This window comes from Pseudochaenichthys georgianus, chromosome 22 (genome assembly GCF_902827115.2).
Source record: "Pseudochaenichthys georgianus chromosome 22, fPseGeo1.2, whole genome shotgun sequence".
NCBI classification, from domain to species: domain Eukaryota; kingdom Metazoa; phylum Chordata; class Actinopteri; order Perciformes; family Channichthyidae; genus Pseudochaenichthys; species Pseudochaenichthys georgianus.
The window spans coordinates 22,271,669-22,287,364 of record NC_047524.1 but is presented as its reverse complement, the minus strand read 5'-3'; the positions used below and the strand labels follow the sequence as shown (position 1 = coordinate 22,287,364).

Here is a 15,696-nt window from a genome sequence, read left to right as displayed (position 1 = left end):
CACCAACACAGACAAAACTACAAACGTGACCTAACATGTGAATTGTGACACACACATTAGTTATACTAGAATACAAATAAAGACCAATAAGTGGGTAAGTACAAGCAACTTTAGAACTGTGTGACATATGTAATGTAAGGTGTTGAGACATTATACAAATACAAAAAATGTTGGGACAATCATTACAATTAGTCTATAAATAACAAAATAAAATCTTCTGAAAATCAAAATAAATAAAGTAGGGATAATAGAATATATCAGAAGATTAAATATACTAATAATAGGATGAAATAAATACAATACTTATCTTCTATAAATAACAAAAGAAAATCTATTGATAATACAAAATAAAGAGAGGTTAATAGCAAAGATAATATAAGATATGTAATATTCTATAATGAACTCAATAAAATCTACTGAAAATAAAAAGAAACAAAGAGATATTGAAAGTAGGGATAATAGAATATATAAAAAGATGAAATACATTTTTTATTAAAGAAAATACAGAGGACTAATATAATATAACTTAATGTTTGTAGGTATGTTACAAAAAAAAGAAAAGCTGATGACAACTAAATATTATAATTAAAGAATAAAAAGATGGGGGAAATTAAAATAATGGTTAGTAGTACCGGTACTTTTTAAAATTATATGTAATATAATGTCTAGTCCAACAAGTAACCTATGATTATGGGCCGTCCCCTGTCAGCTGCACTGGCACCTCTTAGTGTTTTTAACTGTGGTGACACTTTCCACTTAGCACTGGGTTGGAAAACAGGGTTGGAGACAGACAATATTATGACACTTGAAAGGCAACATTCACTCCCCAGCGGAAAAACATCAACTCTAAGTAATTAGAGTGCAGCGGAGGATTGTAGGACACGTGCGAGGCATGAAGAGATGCATCTATTTCAGGGAGGAGTGGCTTTTCTGCAGCTCAAGTATTTACAGAAGAATCAGACCCAGTCTGGAGCTAGAGAGCAGCAAGATAAGAGAATGACAGACAGCGTTCCACCTCATTTCAACAGGAGAGGAGCCACAGCTGCTGTCCTGTATTGTGTCTACGGGATAGTGTCATATGACACGATCCTGGGTTCACAAACATGGCTGCCTCCAGGTGTGAAATTGTCCAATAAGAACTATCCAAATGTCACTTAGGTGAGGACATTAATCCAAGGCTTGAGTGTACTGCAGAATATTGTTTGACAATATAACATTAAAGCAGTATATTCTGAACCGATCCAGACATTGTTTCACATTTACATTTCAACCAGAATGCTTGTAAAACTGATATCCACCCCTCAGTGCAATATAAAACCAGTGTATACCCCATGTGTGTATACCACACACTTAGACACACTTAAGTGGCTACTTATAGATATAAGAGGTCAATTTATTTAGGGGTAAAGAACTTTTTAGACCACATAATAGAGTTGTATACATGTCCGTATTAAATAAGTCTTAGAGTGAGTATAAGCAAGCACATGCATTTATTTCATGTTTAATACAAACTAATATTTAATAGACATTAATGTAAATAAAGAAATGGGAAATAACCAAACCTTGATTATTTGCAGTTAACACAACAGTAGAGAATACATCTTAAGACTTAAGTTTTTGTTACGATTATTGTGTTATGTCACGTTTTCTATGTCTTGGTTTGGGTGTTTTGCTGTTCTCCCCGTCATGTTTTCCTCTTGGTATATTGTCTGGTCCTTTTCCCTGTGTTTTTCCTCCTGTCGTTAGTTTCCCTGGTGTGTCTAATTTCCTGATTGTTTTCACCTGTCACTCCTTGTGTGTCTCCTGTGCTCATCAGTGTCAGCCCCGCCCCTGATTGTTCCCACCTGTGTCTAGTTACCCTGTGTTTAAATTCCCCTGTCTCCCAGTGTTCAGTGTCGGTTCGTCTTGTGATTTGGCTTGTCCTCGGTGAGTGTTCTGTTATGTCTGTGTATATATAGCCTTGGAATAAAGGAATTATTTTTACTTTAATCTGCATTTGGGTCCTACCTGCTTCACACATCGTAACATTACGAACCGACCAAAGATGGACCCAGCGGATTCAGCTTTTTTGATGCCACAGGCGGCTGCTAAGAGAAGGAGGCGCAAAGCCAAGCTAGCAGCCATGCCTCAATGCTCCAGTACCGGCCCACGCAGCTTTGCGTCCATACTGGATTACCTGGCTTACACAGCCAGGGTCCAGGCTTCCGCTCCGGACCTTACAGCCAGGTTTCCGGCCCCAGCTGCCACAGTCCCATCTCCAGTTTCCTCTGGAGTCCCCTCTGGAGTCCCCTCTGGAGTCCCCTCTCGAGTTCCCTCCTCTAGTCCCTCCTTTAGTCCCTGCTCTAGTCCCTCCTTTAGTCCCTCTTCTCGTCCCTCCTCTAGTTCCCCTCGCGAGTCCCCTCTCGAGTTCCCTTCTCTAGTTACTCCTCTAGTCCCCTCTCTAGTTCCCCTCTCGAGTTCCCCCTTGGTTCCCCTCTCGAGTCCCCTCTCGAGTTCCCCCTTGGTTCCCCCCTTGGTTCCCCTCTCGAGTCTCCTCTCGAGTCCCCTCTCGAGTTCCCCCTTGGTTCCCCTCTCGAGTCTCCTCTCGAGTCCCCTCTCGAGTCCCCTCTCGAGTTCCCCCTTGGTTCCCCTCTCGAGTCTCCTCTCGAGTCTCCTCTCGGGTCCCTACTCCGGGTCCTGTCCCGTTGGGGGCTCCATCGACTACTCCTCTGCCAGAGGTCCTGCCAATCGTATGTCTGTCCCGTTGGAGGCCCCGCCGACTACTCTCCTGCCGGGGGTCCTGCCAACCCTTTGTCCTGTCCCGTTGGAGGTCCCGCCGTCTACTCTCCTGCCGGGGGTCCTGCCAGCTCCATGTCCTGTCCCGTTGGAGGTCCCGCCATCTACTCTCCTGCCGGGGGGCCTGCCAGCTCCTTCTCCTTTCTCGTTGGAGGTCCCGCCGTCCACTGCCCTGCTGGGGTTCCTGCCAACCCTAGGTCCGGTATCGTTGGAGGTCCCGCCGTCTGCTCCCCTGCCGGGGGTCCTGCCAGCCCTGTGTCCTGTGCCGTTGGAGGTCCCGCAGAATACTCTTCTGCCAGGGGTCCTGCCAACCCTATATCCCGTGCCGTTGGAGGTTCTACCGGGGGCCCTGCCAGCCCCATGTCCATCACCTGTCTCGCCGGGGTTCCTGCCAACTCCTGGTCCACTTCCGTGGGGGATCCTGCCGAAGCCTGTCCGACCGGCCCCGGTTTCTGTCCGGCCGACACCGGGTCCTGCCCGGTCTCCGGAGCTGTCCCATCAGCGCTTTCCTGCCCGGCCTCCGGATCCGGTCCGGTCAACACCGGTTCCTGCCCGGCCTCCGGAGCTGTCCGGTCTTCGCCCTCGAGCCCGGCCCTCTGAGAGCCGGAGTCTTCACCCTCAATCCCGGCCCCCTGAGAGCCACGGCCTTCACCCTCGATCCCGGGCCTTCGCCCTCGAGCCCGGCCCCCTGACTTTCCCGGCCGTGGTGGCCTTCGCCCCTCCATAACCCCCACCTTGGACTCTGTCTTGACCCCGGGCCGTCCGCCCGAGTCCCCCTTCTCGGCTTCTACCTTGCCCCCGGGCCGTCCGCCCGAGATCCCTTCCGGGTCCTCCGCGGTGCTCCTGGGTTGTCGGCCCGGACCCGTCCTCCTGACCCCCTCCACCCACCCTGGTGGCCCTAGGCTGACAGGCAGGTAGGCCATCCAGTTATTTTAGCCGGGCCGGCTCAAATGATTGGTCGTGCTTTTTACAGCGCTACGGCTTCCACATATAATTTTTTTTAATGTATTTATTGTCAAAGCATTTCATATTTTCATTGCTATCGGGATGTTAAGAGCATTCTATGGAATATAACAAAGTGTTTCTGAAATAAATTACATACCCCACCTTTAACAATCCTTATTGTATCCGAAGAAGTAAAAAAAAGCCTTTACATTCAGATTGGAATAAGTTATCTGTAAATACAATATGTCCCTACCTATTTAAGAATGATTTGCTTTAAACCATGTATATATTACCGTTTCTTTATTTAGATTCTTTATTTTTATTGACCGTCTACTGTGGTTGTAGATTTTTTTCTGAGTGTGTGTGTGGAGCAGTTTATGATGCTCCCGCGGGGTGTGTCCTGAAATAAGACACCATAATGTTGCCAACTGCGGCAGTCGCTCCCTTTTTTCCACGGCCACAATAACCAGGACGAGTCTCTGCAGTGCAGTGTTTCCCCACAAAGGGGCAGAACTAGATCAGTTTTTCAGATATCTGGCAGAAAGACAATTCAGTTGACATGAAAGACTGTTCTGAAGCCTTTGTCTGTGTTCAAATGTGGCAAGACGAGAGGTCTGACTGGTTTACCGACTGAGAAAAAAATACGGAAAACAGTTAATAATAGCAATTACCAATAGCAGTTAAATTATGAATTAGAGCGGTAGATCTGTTTACATTCTTGTGCAGGCTGAGCTGCGGGATGACCTGGCCACGCCTCACCTGGTGTGATCCTCAGTAACTTTACTCTTGTTAAAACAGGCTGAATGTGTACTTTGCTGGAGCTATTGAAACCTCATGATGATATTGACATAATCGAATAGAGATATGAACAGTTATATCACCATCTTGTTCATGGGTTCACTTTGATCTAATCATTGTTATTTTTTTGAAATTACATTTTTGTTATCGACAGATACAAAGACCTTCAGTGAAACAAGAATTAAATGACACGAGGATGAGGGATTTCTCTGCATGATGTGTTTGTGTGCGTGAAGAAGATGTTTTGAAAGTTATTGTTCAGAGTGGTTGAACAACACTTCTGACTCCCTCACCCTACTTGAATCCAAACTGCAATGTAAACGAGAGTGAAACACAACTTGTTTTTCTGGCCTGTGTTTCAGATCAGCGCCAAACATGTACTTTCCGTTGCTTCACACTATCATCAAAGTATTCTGTCAGTAGCTTTTCCATATTCCAGCTGATAAACAGACAAACTGAGCCAAAACCACAACCCACTAATAATCATAATAATAATAATGAATGACATTCAGTGTAATTACATAGTGTAGAAGTGTTTTAATATTATTTAAAGAGGACATTATGCTCATCTTCAGGTTGATGTTTGTGTTGTGTGTCTCTACTGTGACATGTTTCTATGCTTTAATGTTCAAAAAGCTCTTTATTTTTCTCATACTGCCTGTGCTGCAGCCAGTGGCGGCGCCAGGGTATGGCTGGGGTAGGCTATAGCCATACCAAGAAATGGCTTAGCCCGACCTTAGCCCGACCATGAAAAATGATGTTAAAGTAAGCATGTTGAGAACACGGATTGCGAAAATCTACCGGTCGTGTCCACAACACACAAACTGATCCTGAAGTGCACGTTACTGACGCAATATGGTTGAGACCATTCGGGCTTATGCTAGAGGGGTGTAAGGAATAGTCTAAGTAGTGGGGGAGTTTTATACACTAAAAGTGTGAAAATGCTCTCGTGTTATAATATCAGCGCGGCCTCGGTCAGATCAAAATGCCTCGTAATGCAATTTGAATAGACCTACAGCCAATCAGAGCAACGAAACGTTGGGTCTGCTGCGTCATGCATTACTGATACGTCACGTTCACAGTGAAAAGTCCCCAAACTCGCGCCGAGTAAATTGCAGACAGACAGCAGAACTTCTAGGATTAATTGTATATTTCGGATGGATAGATTTGTTCTCAAACGCCCGCGCATTGAGGTACAACATGTCAAACAGGCGCTTTAATGCGACCCTACAAGAATGCCTTTACGGATTTACACAGACTCATATGCATTTCCCTGACTCTGCCTGTGACCTCTGCTGGCTGCGAACGCAGCTTCTCCTGTCTCCGTCGCATCAAGAATTATCTAAGAAACAGCAGTGGTGATGCATGGAACAGCAACCTGGGCCTGCTGGCTATCAATAAGTAGAGGAGTAAGGCACTGGATGTCCAGCGTGTCATTGACATTTTCGCTTCCAACCACAACAACCGGCGGATCGTGCTGCGTTGAGAACGTCAATATGAGTTTTGAATATATTTTGTGTGACAATAGAGACACAGGCCACCTGTTGTGTGCTGTGTCTGTCTCTCTCTGTTTACGTGTGTGTCTGTCTGTCTGTCTGTCTGTCTGTCTGTCTCTCTCTCTCTCTCTCTCTCTCCCTCTCTCTCTCTCTCTCTCTCTCTCTCTCTCTCTCTCTCTCTCTCTCTCTCTCTCTCTCTCTCCTATATGCCAACTTTTCTTGTTTCTGCCGCTGCGTAGCATGTTGTAACAACGTGTAATTAGCAGAATAGGCTATTGTATTGTTTAACACCTGTTGCTCTCGATGTAATTTAGCTGATAAAAGGAGACTAATAAAAGCCTCACGCGTGGCGTTTCACTGTCAAGGGGTGCGATATAGCCTGTATGTAATTACATTACAAATACTGACTCGAGCCCCACCACTGTATGGGTTAGCCCTACAATAGACTACCCAACACAAATACTCTGGCGCCGCCACTGGCTGCAGCACCTCTTTTCACCCTCTGTCTGAAACCAGAGCCCAGTCTGCTCTGATTGGTTAGCTGGCCAGCTCTGTTGTAATTGGTCAACCGCTTAGAGATGTCCTGTCTCGTTAGCCCATCACGTACAATGTGTTGGAGTGCTAGCCAATAGAAGCATGCATGTCACTGACGGCACTTGTTCCTATAGCCTGTTTTCAATTGAAGTTGTCTGAAGTCCTTACCACCAGCTGCTCTTGCAGTAATAATAATGTGCACAATGTAGTGACTGCTTTTTGTCTTTTTGTTTACTTAGTTGTGTTCTCTGTATTTTGTCTGTTATGTGTAATGTGTAACGTTGCTGCCTTCTTGGCCAGGTCAGCATCGTAAATGAGATTTTATCTCAATGCTTTTATCTGGTTGAATACAAAAATAAATAAAACAAATGTAATTTAGTGATGTCACTATGTTACAGAAGCAAACAAAGGAGTCCAATTGGGCATTTCAGGCAGTGTGGGAGAGAAACTCACACTACAGGAAAAGGAAAAACCCAACAAGAACAAAGGACCCCTTTATGATTCGATATGCTTCATCCTGTCTGACTACATTTCTTATGCTTCCTTAAATGCTTCTCAACATCCTCCAGGGAGCAACACGCAGGAACATGTTGCTTTGAATCAAATATGGTCAAATGGATATATTTTAACCGCAGAATCTGATCAAGCTGACACAAGTAGATGAAGACAGCTCTTAGTGTGGATTAAAGCTCCTGCAGCAAGAGATGCAGGCCAGCCGTTGCTGCCTCCAGCATGTGAACTGATTTATAGTATGTCATTGACAGTATCAGGCTGCGTCCTGTATTCAGTCTTAGCAGTGTTTCCCACAAATCTGTAATATACTTGGGGGGGTGGTGGTAGCGGGGGGGTGCCTTTGGGACGTGCAACAACATTAACCTTTCTGTTGGTCGCTTGTTAGCAGACCCTTCACGCGATGGCAGAGCGAACAGGTACAGGCAGGGCCCGTAGTGATAGCCCTATAGCTTAAATCTACCCACACATAACCATATGGACATGGTTACTATTTAAAAAAATGGTAAATGTATTTAAGAACCTAACCATGTGATTTCTAGTGGGTGATTTTAAGTGGGGGTGGACCTCAAATCCTAGGGGGGTCCGGGGGCATGCCCCTCCGGTAAGATTTTTTATTTTATTTTGGAGTTAAATGCATCAATCTGGTGCAGTTTGAGGGGCAAATAAAGAGACTAGATCTATGGGAACACCTATATGAAACAGAACTGTATACATTTCAATAATCATAAAATCATGGCCATAACCAATAACATCCCATTTCCAATATGAAAAAAACACTGAAACTTGTTTAGTTATTTATTTTTGGTTCATTTATAGTTGTGAGTGTGTCTGTGCTCCTGAATCAGCCTCTCCTGTCTCCCTCCTCACCCCCTTCTCCTCTTTGAGGCAGCAGCAAAGACTAGTTTTAGCTCTCAACAAGTTTTAAAAGTGTATCTTACCTTTTTTCACCTAGTTAACTTTTTATTTATTTATTCATGCATATTTTACTAATCACTCCCCCCTCAAATGGAAATATGTGTTTACATAAATGGTGACCAAACCGTTTGAGACCCACTGAGAACTTAGACTAAGTTAACTATCTAAACACTCAGAGTCCTTCACCTCACCTGAGCTGAGGTTACCCCGAGCTTGAATGACACACATGCCCCTTTCACACCAGCGCCTTTTCAGCTCCGGCTCGGAGCTAGAGCCTGAAAAGCGCCGGGTTTTCCAGTTCACACCGGAGCTGCGCCGGCTCTTAGCTCCGGAATCCGCTTCATTTCCAGCTCCAAAAAATTGTCGGTCCAGAGGCAAGAGCTTTGGAGCTAAGAGGTGACGTCGCTTACGTCTCTCTTACGTCGAGGCGTGCAGGAAACTAAACCCACCTCCCCTGGGTCGACTGTTATGCCTGCCTACAAGCAGTAGTGCCTATAAACACACTTTATAAAGTCAGGCAACACTAACCAGGCTTCGTGTGATTCTGTTTATTTGTACCTTACTTTGACCATCCGTTCACTGTTATCGATCATTGTGGAGAGAGGCAGACGTGTTGTTTTGTATTATTGCAGCTATCGGATGCAAGTAGTCAGTTTAGCTTCGGTTGCTATGCTAACATCACCCATTTTATACCAGAGAAACTTTCATAACAGCGTTGTGATACCAAACAGTGTCAATTCAGACTGACACACATTCACTTAGGCTAAGGGGAACTGGGGATATGCATCAGCTGCTTGTGTGAGTCGGACAGTGAATACTTTAGAGCGGCCGCTGCAGTGTGAGCTAACCGGGAGCTAACGGGAGAATAAACTCCCGTGGAAGAGCAGCCAATACTGCAGCGGTCGGTAAATGCTGCAGAAACACATTAATAAACAATGAACCACGGCACTCTGGAGAAAAGTATAAGGTTGGAGAAGTCGTTATTCAATTTATTCTGGCTTCGTGTGATTAAAAGCAACACGATCATCAACCCGACGCAGTTGTTGTTGTTGTTGTGAGCTGCCGTTGGGGGGCAAATCAGCGATGTAAACGGTGACGTCATGACGCAGCAAGGGCAGCTCTGGGGCGCCAGTGGGCGGTGTGCACAGCTGAAAAGGGAAACCGGAGCTGAACCAGAAAAGCTCCCGCTCGGAGCTAGAAACTGAAAAGCGCTGGTGTGAAAGCCGCAACAGAGACCAATCAAGGGCTGTGATTTATAACCTGTATGACAGTGTCCATGTCGGCAGGCCACATCATGTGGACAGCCAGTCACCCTGTGTGAGGCAGGCCACTTAACAGGCCAGGCCATCGGAAAACCCCACGGTCCTCCCGATGGCCAGTCCGGGACTGGGTACAGGAGGCGTAGAGCGAGGGATCATTGTCCACAAGTTAATCGATCGCAGATGACGTCGTGGTCGCGGACGAAAACATTTATAAAATAAAATAAAAACATTAAAAACAAAAAAAAAACTAAATGGGTTGCGAAATATACCTGGGCGGCCCGCCCAAGTAAAGTCTATGTGTGGGAAACCCTGCTTAGTTATCTCAAACTTAACTTAAGGACTTGCTTAAAGTCTTTGTGATAAAGCTTTCCTGGCAGCAAAGGAACCTTGAAGGAGAACAAATAAGCAGCTCTAGAGTAGCTGACCAATCACAGTGCTTGAGTTCTTCACATGGTCTCTTCACAGCTGTTGTAATCTAGCTTTCATATTATAGAGCAAATCAGTTTGCCCCTAAAAGTCCACCTTAAAAAATAAAAACATATCTTAGATTTCAGATACTGTAAGGAAAAATGGTATAATGTGCTTTGCTCAACACCTTAGTACAAATAGTCAACTTTGGATTCACATAGGTGTGAAGGATCCTGGTGCTACAATTTATGAAAGATAACATGCCCAGGATTTGTTCTCCAAAAGGTGTGTCTATGAACCTGCACTGCTAAGCAACCACCACATTTCAAAGTCAACTAAAAGGGAACATAAATGCAATAAAAACAAACACATTAAACAGTAAGGTCCAGGTTTTAAGACTGGTCTTAACAGCTTTGTGCAGGGAACGAGCGCACTCTGTAACCTTTGACCCAAACACAACCTTTAGGCTGCATTGGAAAAGAGTTGAATCGGGTCGGGTGTCACCTTGAAAGAAGTGAAAGATCATTGTGAGAGGATAATTGCAACCTATGGTATGAATCCTTACCTAAAAGACCCAATATAAGCATAACTTCTGCGCCTTAACCTTAACCTCATCAGGTGGATGAAAATCTTCCCAGCCTCTCGTCGACGCGCAGGCACAAACCAGCTCCGACTTGTTTGAACCTTCTCGTTGTTGCAACAGACAGCACACAGCTCCACAGCGCACAGTTTATTAGATTTGAACAAGGAAGTTAAGTGTTAAACCATGGCATCTGTCAACCATTTCTGGGGGTACAAATAGTTTTTGAGTAGAACAACTGATCTCATATGTATGTCCAGATTGAAACAATTAAATCATGACAAAACAATACAGTTAGGTTCAACAAATCTGAGTTGGGTGGCTGTTCTTAAGGGAACCTTCACTGTCACCTTCTTCTTATTTGTGGCACTGTGAGAATGATGGATGGGCTTTTCATTTAATTTTTTATTATTATATATTTAATGTGACGTTGCCCACAATGACCTAACACAACATTAAAGCAATATATTCCATTGTTAAGGGTGCTTCAATACCAAACATGCCACTAAAATAAATAACGAAGATAAATAAATGATGGTATTTTTATAATAAGCTGTCATTGTTCAGAAGTTGAACAGGTCATGATCATCTCTTTATTATCTATTGTATATTACTGGGGAAAACATAATCTTTAAACCTCAGTTTTCAAGTATATCGCCAAAAACTCATTTCACCTCATTGCTTGTTTGTGTCTACTGCAAAAAAAATACAACTTTAAAAACGCTTTGTTAAAAGAAATAGGTTGTTTTTCTCAACTTTGGAGGACTTTTGGAAACTGTATTTTGACCACTAGTGTTAACATGCTTGACATGTTTTCTCCTGTAAAAAGCAAGATGGGTTCCATCCCTTGCATTGTCTTTGGGCTTCAGTTTAGAAATATTTAGAGAAACTTTGCAATTCCGAAAAAGGTAAAACAGCCAATCTGGAAGGTTCCAATGATATGTTACCTTTGTATCCATGAGCAGTATGTCAGCCGACCCGGAGGTCGACACCACACTGATACAACATGCCGTTGCCAGGAAAACCTTATTGACACAACACATCTTTCCTTGCTCCAGAACAAACAGGCAAATACAACAAAGAGATTTCAGTGAGCAGCACGGACCTGCAGGCCTGTGTGAGCTACTGAAAACACTCAAACAAGGGATGGAAAGGATTCAAAAAGTGACTCACTCTTTGTTGGGTATATGAGGGGTATAATGAGTCACTTGAGGCTGTTGATGGAATATAACTTGCTGTAATATAAGGGCACTGGATTTCACTGCTGCACACACGATGAACAGCCAGTGATCCAAACATGTGAAGGCCTGTGCCAAGGTCCAGTCGCCCAATAGGAAACTGGATCTGATGTATCAATGCAGCCAAAAAAGAGGCTGATGCTCTGTAATTGGTCTATTTCTTATTTACTCATTCTCAGATAACAACCAAGGGTTCGGTGTTATGCTTAGCAACGCATGTTGCACTTATAGCCAAATCAACACAATGAAGTGCTAATGATATGATATAAATAGGCCCTAAAGTGGCTTCACACTATGAGTCGAAAACAGCCCTTGTTTGCAAGAGTTACTGTGAATTGGGGAGTGCCTGGAACAACTGCTGCAGGGACGAGTGTTTGCCAGATGCTGGGCGGGTCTGCGGCAACCAGTAGGCTGCAGCCACTACACTGCCACATGGACTCATAGCTGGGGTGCTTGTGTGCAATGGACACCAGTTCAATATGGTTTTGAAAATGTTTGCAGACATTGCATGCAGACATGATCATGCATCTTTGGCAGGTAAACTATATTTTACTCGCAGTACAGAAACCAAATGCATGTGCGCTCAATGCTGCAAAAGTGAGTGCAGAGGAAGTGATAAAATGCATACAGTGTATCTTTGTTACTATAACTTTGGGAAAGAGAGTTGTGATATAATCTCAACTACAAGGTGTGTGTTACAAAAGCTGTTCATAATGCTGGCTGACATGTTGACTTTGGAAGGGGAGGCACTGGCAGACACAAACACACACTGGCACCTTCCATTTTCTCTCCTGCTTTTTTCCAAGTTTAATAAGCGGCTATTATTGCCAGGGAAGCTAGTTTTTTGTCAGGACAACATAAACATTTTAATAATGATACATAACAATACTCATGGTAAGTGAATATTATGAGATCTCAAGTTTCGCTCCTACATATATAGATACTCTATTTCACAAGATTTGTAGATAAAATCAAATGATTAGTAAGTAAGGGTTTTCCTGGGATATTTCATAATTTTGACTGACCATAAGTATGTTTATTTTTCTCATCCCTAATATTTAAGAGCTTTATGACACCAAACTTTGACACATTCAGAATGCATAAATTGTATCCTCAAGTCCACAAATCATAAAAATAACCAATATATTTAAGGATAGTAATCAGAAAACGGTACCAATGTGCTTCTTAATCGTAATTTTGATGCCTCCTATTCCTTTTATTGTATATATAACATAATCCTTTTGTATCCTTTATTATTTATTTGAACATGTTCAAATGTTGACAGATACTGTAATAAAATAGTGAAGTTGATACTAAAAACTTGACTAGTTACATCTATTCCACACAGAAAAGGATCAGAAATTATTCAATAACAATTGAGATGATAATCAGAATTTATAATAGCCTTGGTATCAATGAAATCGTATTTAATCCAATCCCTATCTTATTTCACCATTTATTTCAGAAATACAAATTCTAAGTGAGAAGAAATGTAAAACTTTGATGCAGAGAATGTCCAAACAGCAGGGCGGATATCTGTGTCGAAACACATTTGGCTCCTGCTGCAATAATGATAATCAGCTCCAAGATTAGAGATCCTTTCACAATAAGAATTTTCAATTGAGAAACTTGAGTCAGCCCACAGTTCTTACCTAATCCCAATTGGATCGTGAGAAACACTTCTTTTTTTGGGTGTGGGATTCTGCATGAAAGTGTGAATTGTGCACACAAGCAGTTTGTTGTATATTAGCTTCTCAATTTAAAAGGTAAAATAAGTAAAATTCCCTCTTCAAAATGTCGGAAAAAAACTAGACCTATATTTTATATTTTATTTGGTCTTTTTAAATTTACATTTATCGGATAAAGGAATGTACATGTAGAAGGACGTCTGGATTCAAATGTATTAGAGAAACAAGCTAAGCTAACCTTTGAGGTGGCTAGGCCTCTTGCCTAGGAAATCAAATAGTTTGAACCTAAAATGGCTTTATTCAGAGTTTTTACCAGGTGTTATCACATGATCCGTTTGATTTGGAAAGGAGGAGACTGGGGATAATGGATATCCCTTTAAAAAACCTCATTAACGTCTCAATTCAGAAGGATTTTGTCAAAGAAACAGATTTGCAAATGTTAGCGGTTAGCCTGTAGCCTATCCGTCATGTGTCCCTGTTCACTTAGGAAAACACTGAATTAAAACATGAAACTTCTTTAACAACTGTGTTTACAGGTTTTAAACAAATGATGTGTTTGTTTTGAAGAGGAGGAACATATAGGTTATCTCCCGGAGTACCAACCTCCTGAACTACATAGAATGACAGTGACAACAACAACAACAACAACAACAACAACAACAACAACAACAACAAGCTGACTGTCTGACAATGACAAAGGCCAACAACGCCACCAAACTCCATCCTCTGTCTTTCATTTGATTTAACTCTAGTGACAATAAACTACATCAGGGGTGTCGAACTCATTTTCATCTCGGGCCACATCAGCATTATGGCTGCACTCAAAGGGCCGGTTGTAACTTTAAGACTATATAAAACTGCATATATAAATATTTAATATATATAAAATAATGTATTATATTTAGGGCTGTCAAGTTAACGCGTTCGCAAACAAAAATTAACGCCACTAATTATTTTAACGCGATTAACGCATGTGTATTTTTTTTCCTCGGCCGCCCCGTAGTTTCAGAGCGCATCGAGTTTAAAATACCATCTACAAACTGATGCTGCTGACAGCCCCGCTCCTGCCGCCCGCTTGTGGCAGACCACACTTCCACGCTCACCGGCAGGCACCGACTGGCCATCTGGAGGACCGGGAGGGTGTGTGTACGTGTGGTCCGAGCGAGCAAGAGAGAGACCTTACGTGCATTACCGTACCGCAGTGTGAACGCGGCTATTGTTGTTGTTAGCATCTGGTGCTAGCTAGCTGCGCTAACGGATATAAAGAGCTGTTTTAATGAAAACAGAGGAGCGCCCTATCCACACAACTGCGCCGAGCACTTGACTTGATGCAGGAAGCAGACAGCGGGACATTGTAGGAGAAGTCAGCACACTCATGATTGCAGCAACATGATTGCAGCGTACAGGCAGCTCCCGTTCGAGCATATGCCTTGAGTTGCACATAGCTCCAACGATCACACACACACACACACACACACACACACACACACACACACACACACACACACACACACACACACACACACACACACACACACACACACACACACACACACACACACACACACACACACACACACAATTTGTATTGTATGAGAGGTTCCAGGTTGTTGTGTTTAATATTCATGAGAATATTTGTCATTGTTCAAATGATGATAAACATTAGCATAAAGCATATTTGTCCACTCATATGTTGATAAGAGTATTAAAAACTTGAAAAATATTCCTCTAAAGTACATTTAGAAAGTACATTTAGAACAGATAAAAAAATTTGCGATTAATTTGCGATTAATCGCGATTAACTATGGACAATCATGCGATTAATCGCGATTAAATATTTTAATCGACTGACAGCCCTAATTATATTACATTATTGCTTCTGCATTGGATTATTATCGGATAGGGTAATAACTTCATAATTAACTCGGTCTGAAAGCAGAAGTCGAGGGCAAATAATTGCAAGTCTCTTCAGTGAGAAGGTCACAAAATGATTTTGAAAAGAAAAGCAAAATAAAAAGTGACATTTTGAAAAAAAAGCAACATTTTGAAAAAAAAGTCAAATCTGAGAAAAAAGTCTAATTTGAGATGCATTGTGGGACATGTAGTTTATGGGCAACGTGCTTCTGTAAAGTAGCAGTATTCTTTGCAAGCTCTTGTGGGGCCACATAAAATGAAGCCGCGGGCCGGATTTGGCCCCCAGGCCTTGAGTTTGACACCCCTGATCTATGTGTTTAAACCCACCACTTAATAGATGCACACAGGTTCAACAACAGTGTTAGTTTGAGGACCAAAGCCAGGTCATGTTTATTTTAGTTATAGCCTACAGCTATTTGCTGCTCCCTCACCTTTTCACATTTTAGTGGATGAGTTTTTGTTTGAGGGCCTATTGTAATAACAACAAACAAAGGGGTTTTTATGCTGGAGTTAACACGCAGCCACTATCACATGTCAAAATCTATCCAGCATGCAAATATTGACAGAAAGACAAAGACAAATGTACAGTTATGCAACATATATGCAGACATGTGCATGTTTCTGTAACAT

General features: G+C 42.8%; 1 protein-coding gene across 1 annotated transcript in view; it reads right to left on the bottom strand.

Annotated features, from left to right (window-relative positions):
- crybg1a (crystallin beta-gamma domain containing 1a) overlaps nucleotides 1–15,696 on the bottom strand; it is a 58,099-nt gene that overhangs the window by 30,658 nt on the left and 11,745 nt on the right. The window lies entirely within an intron of this gene.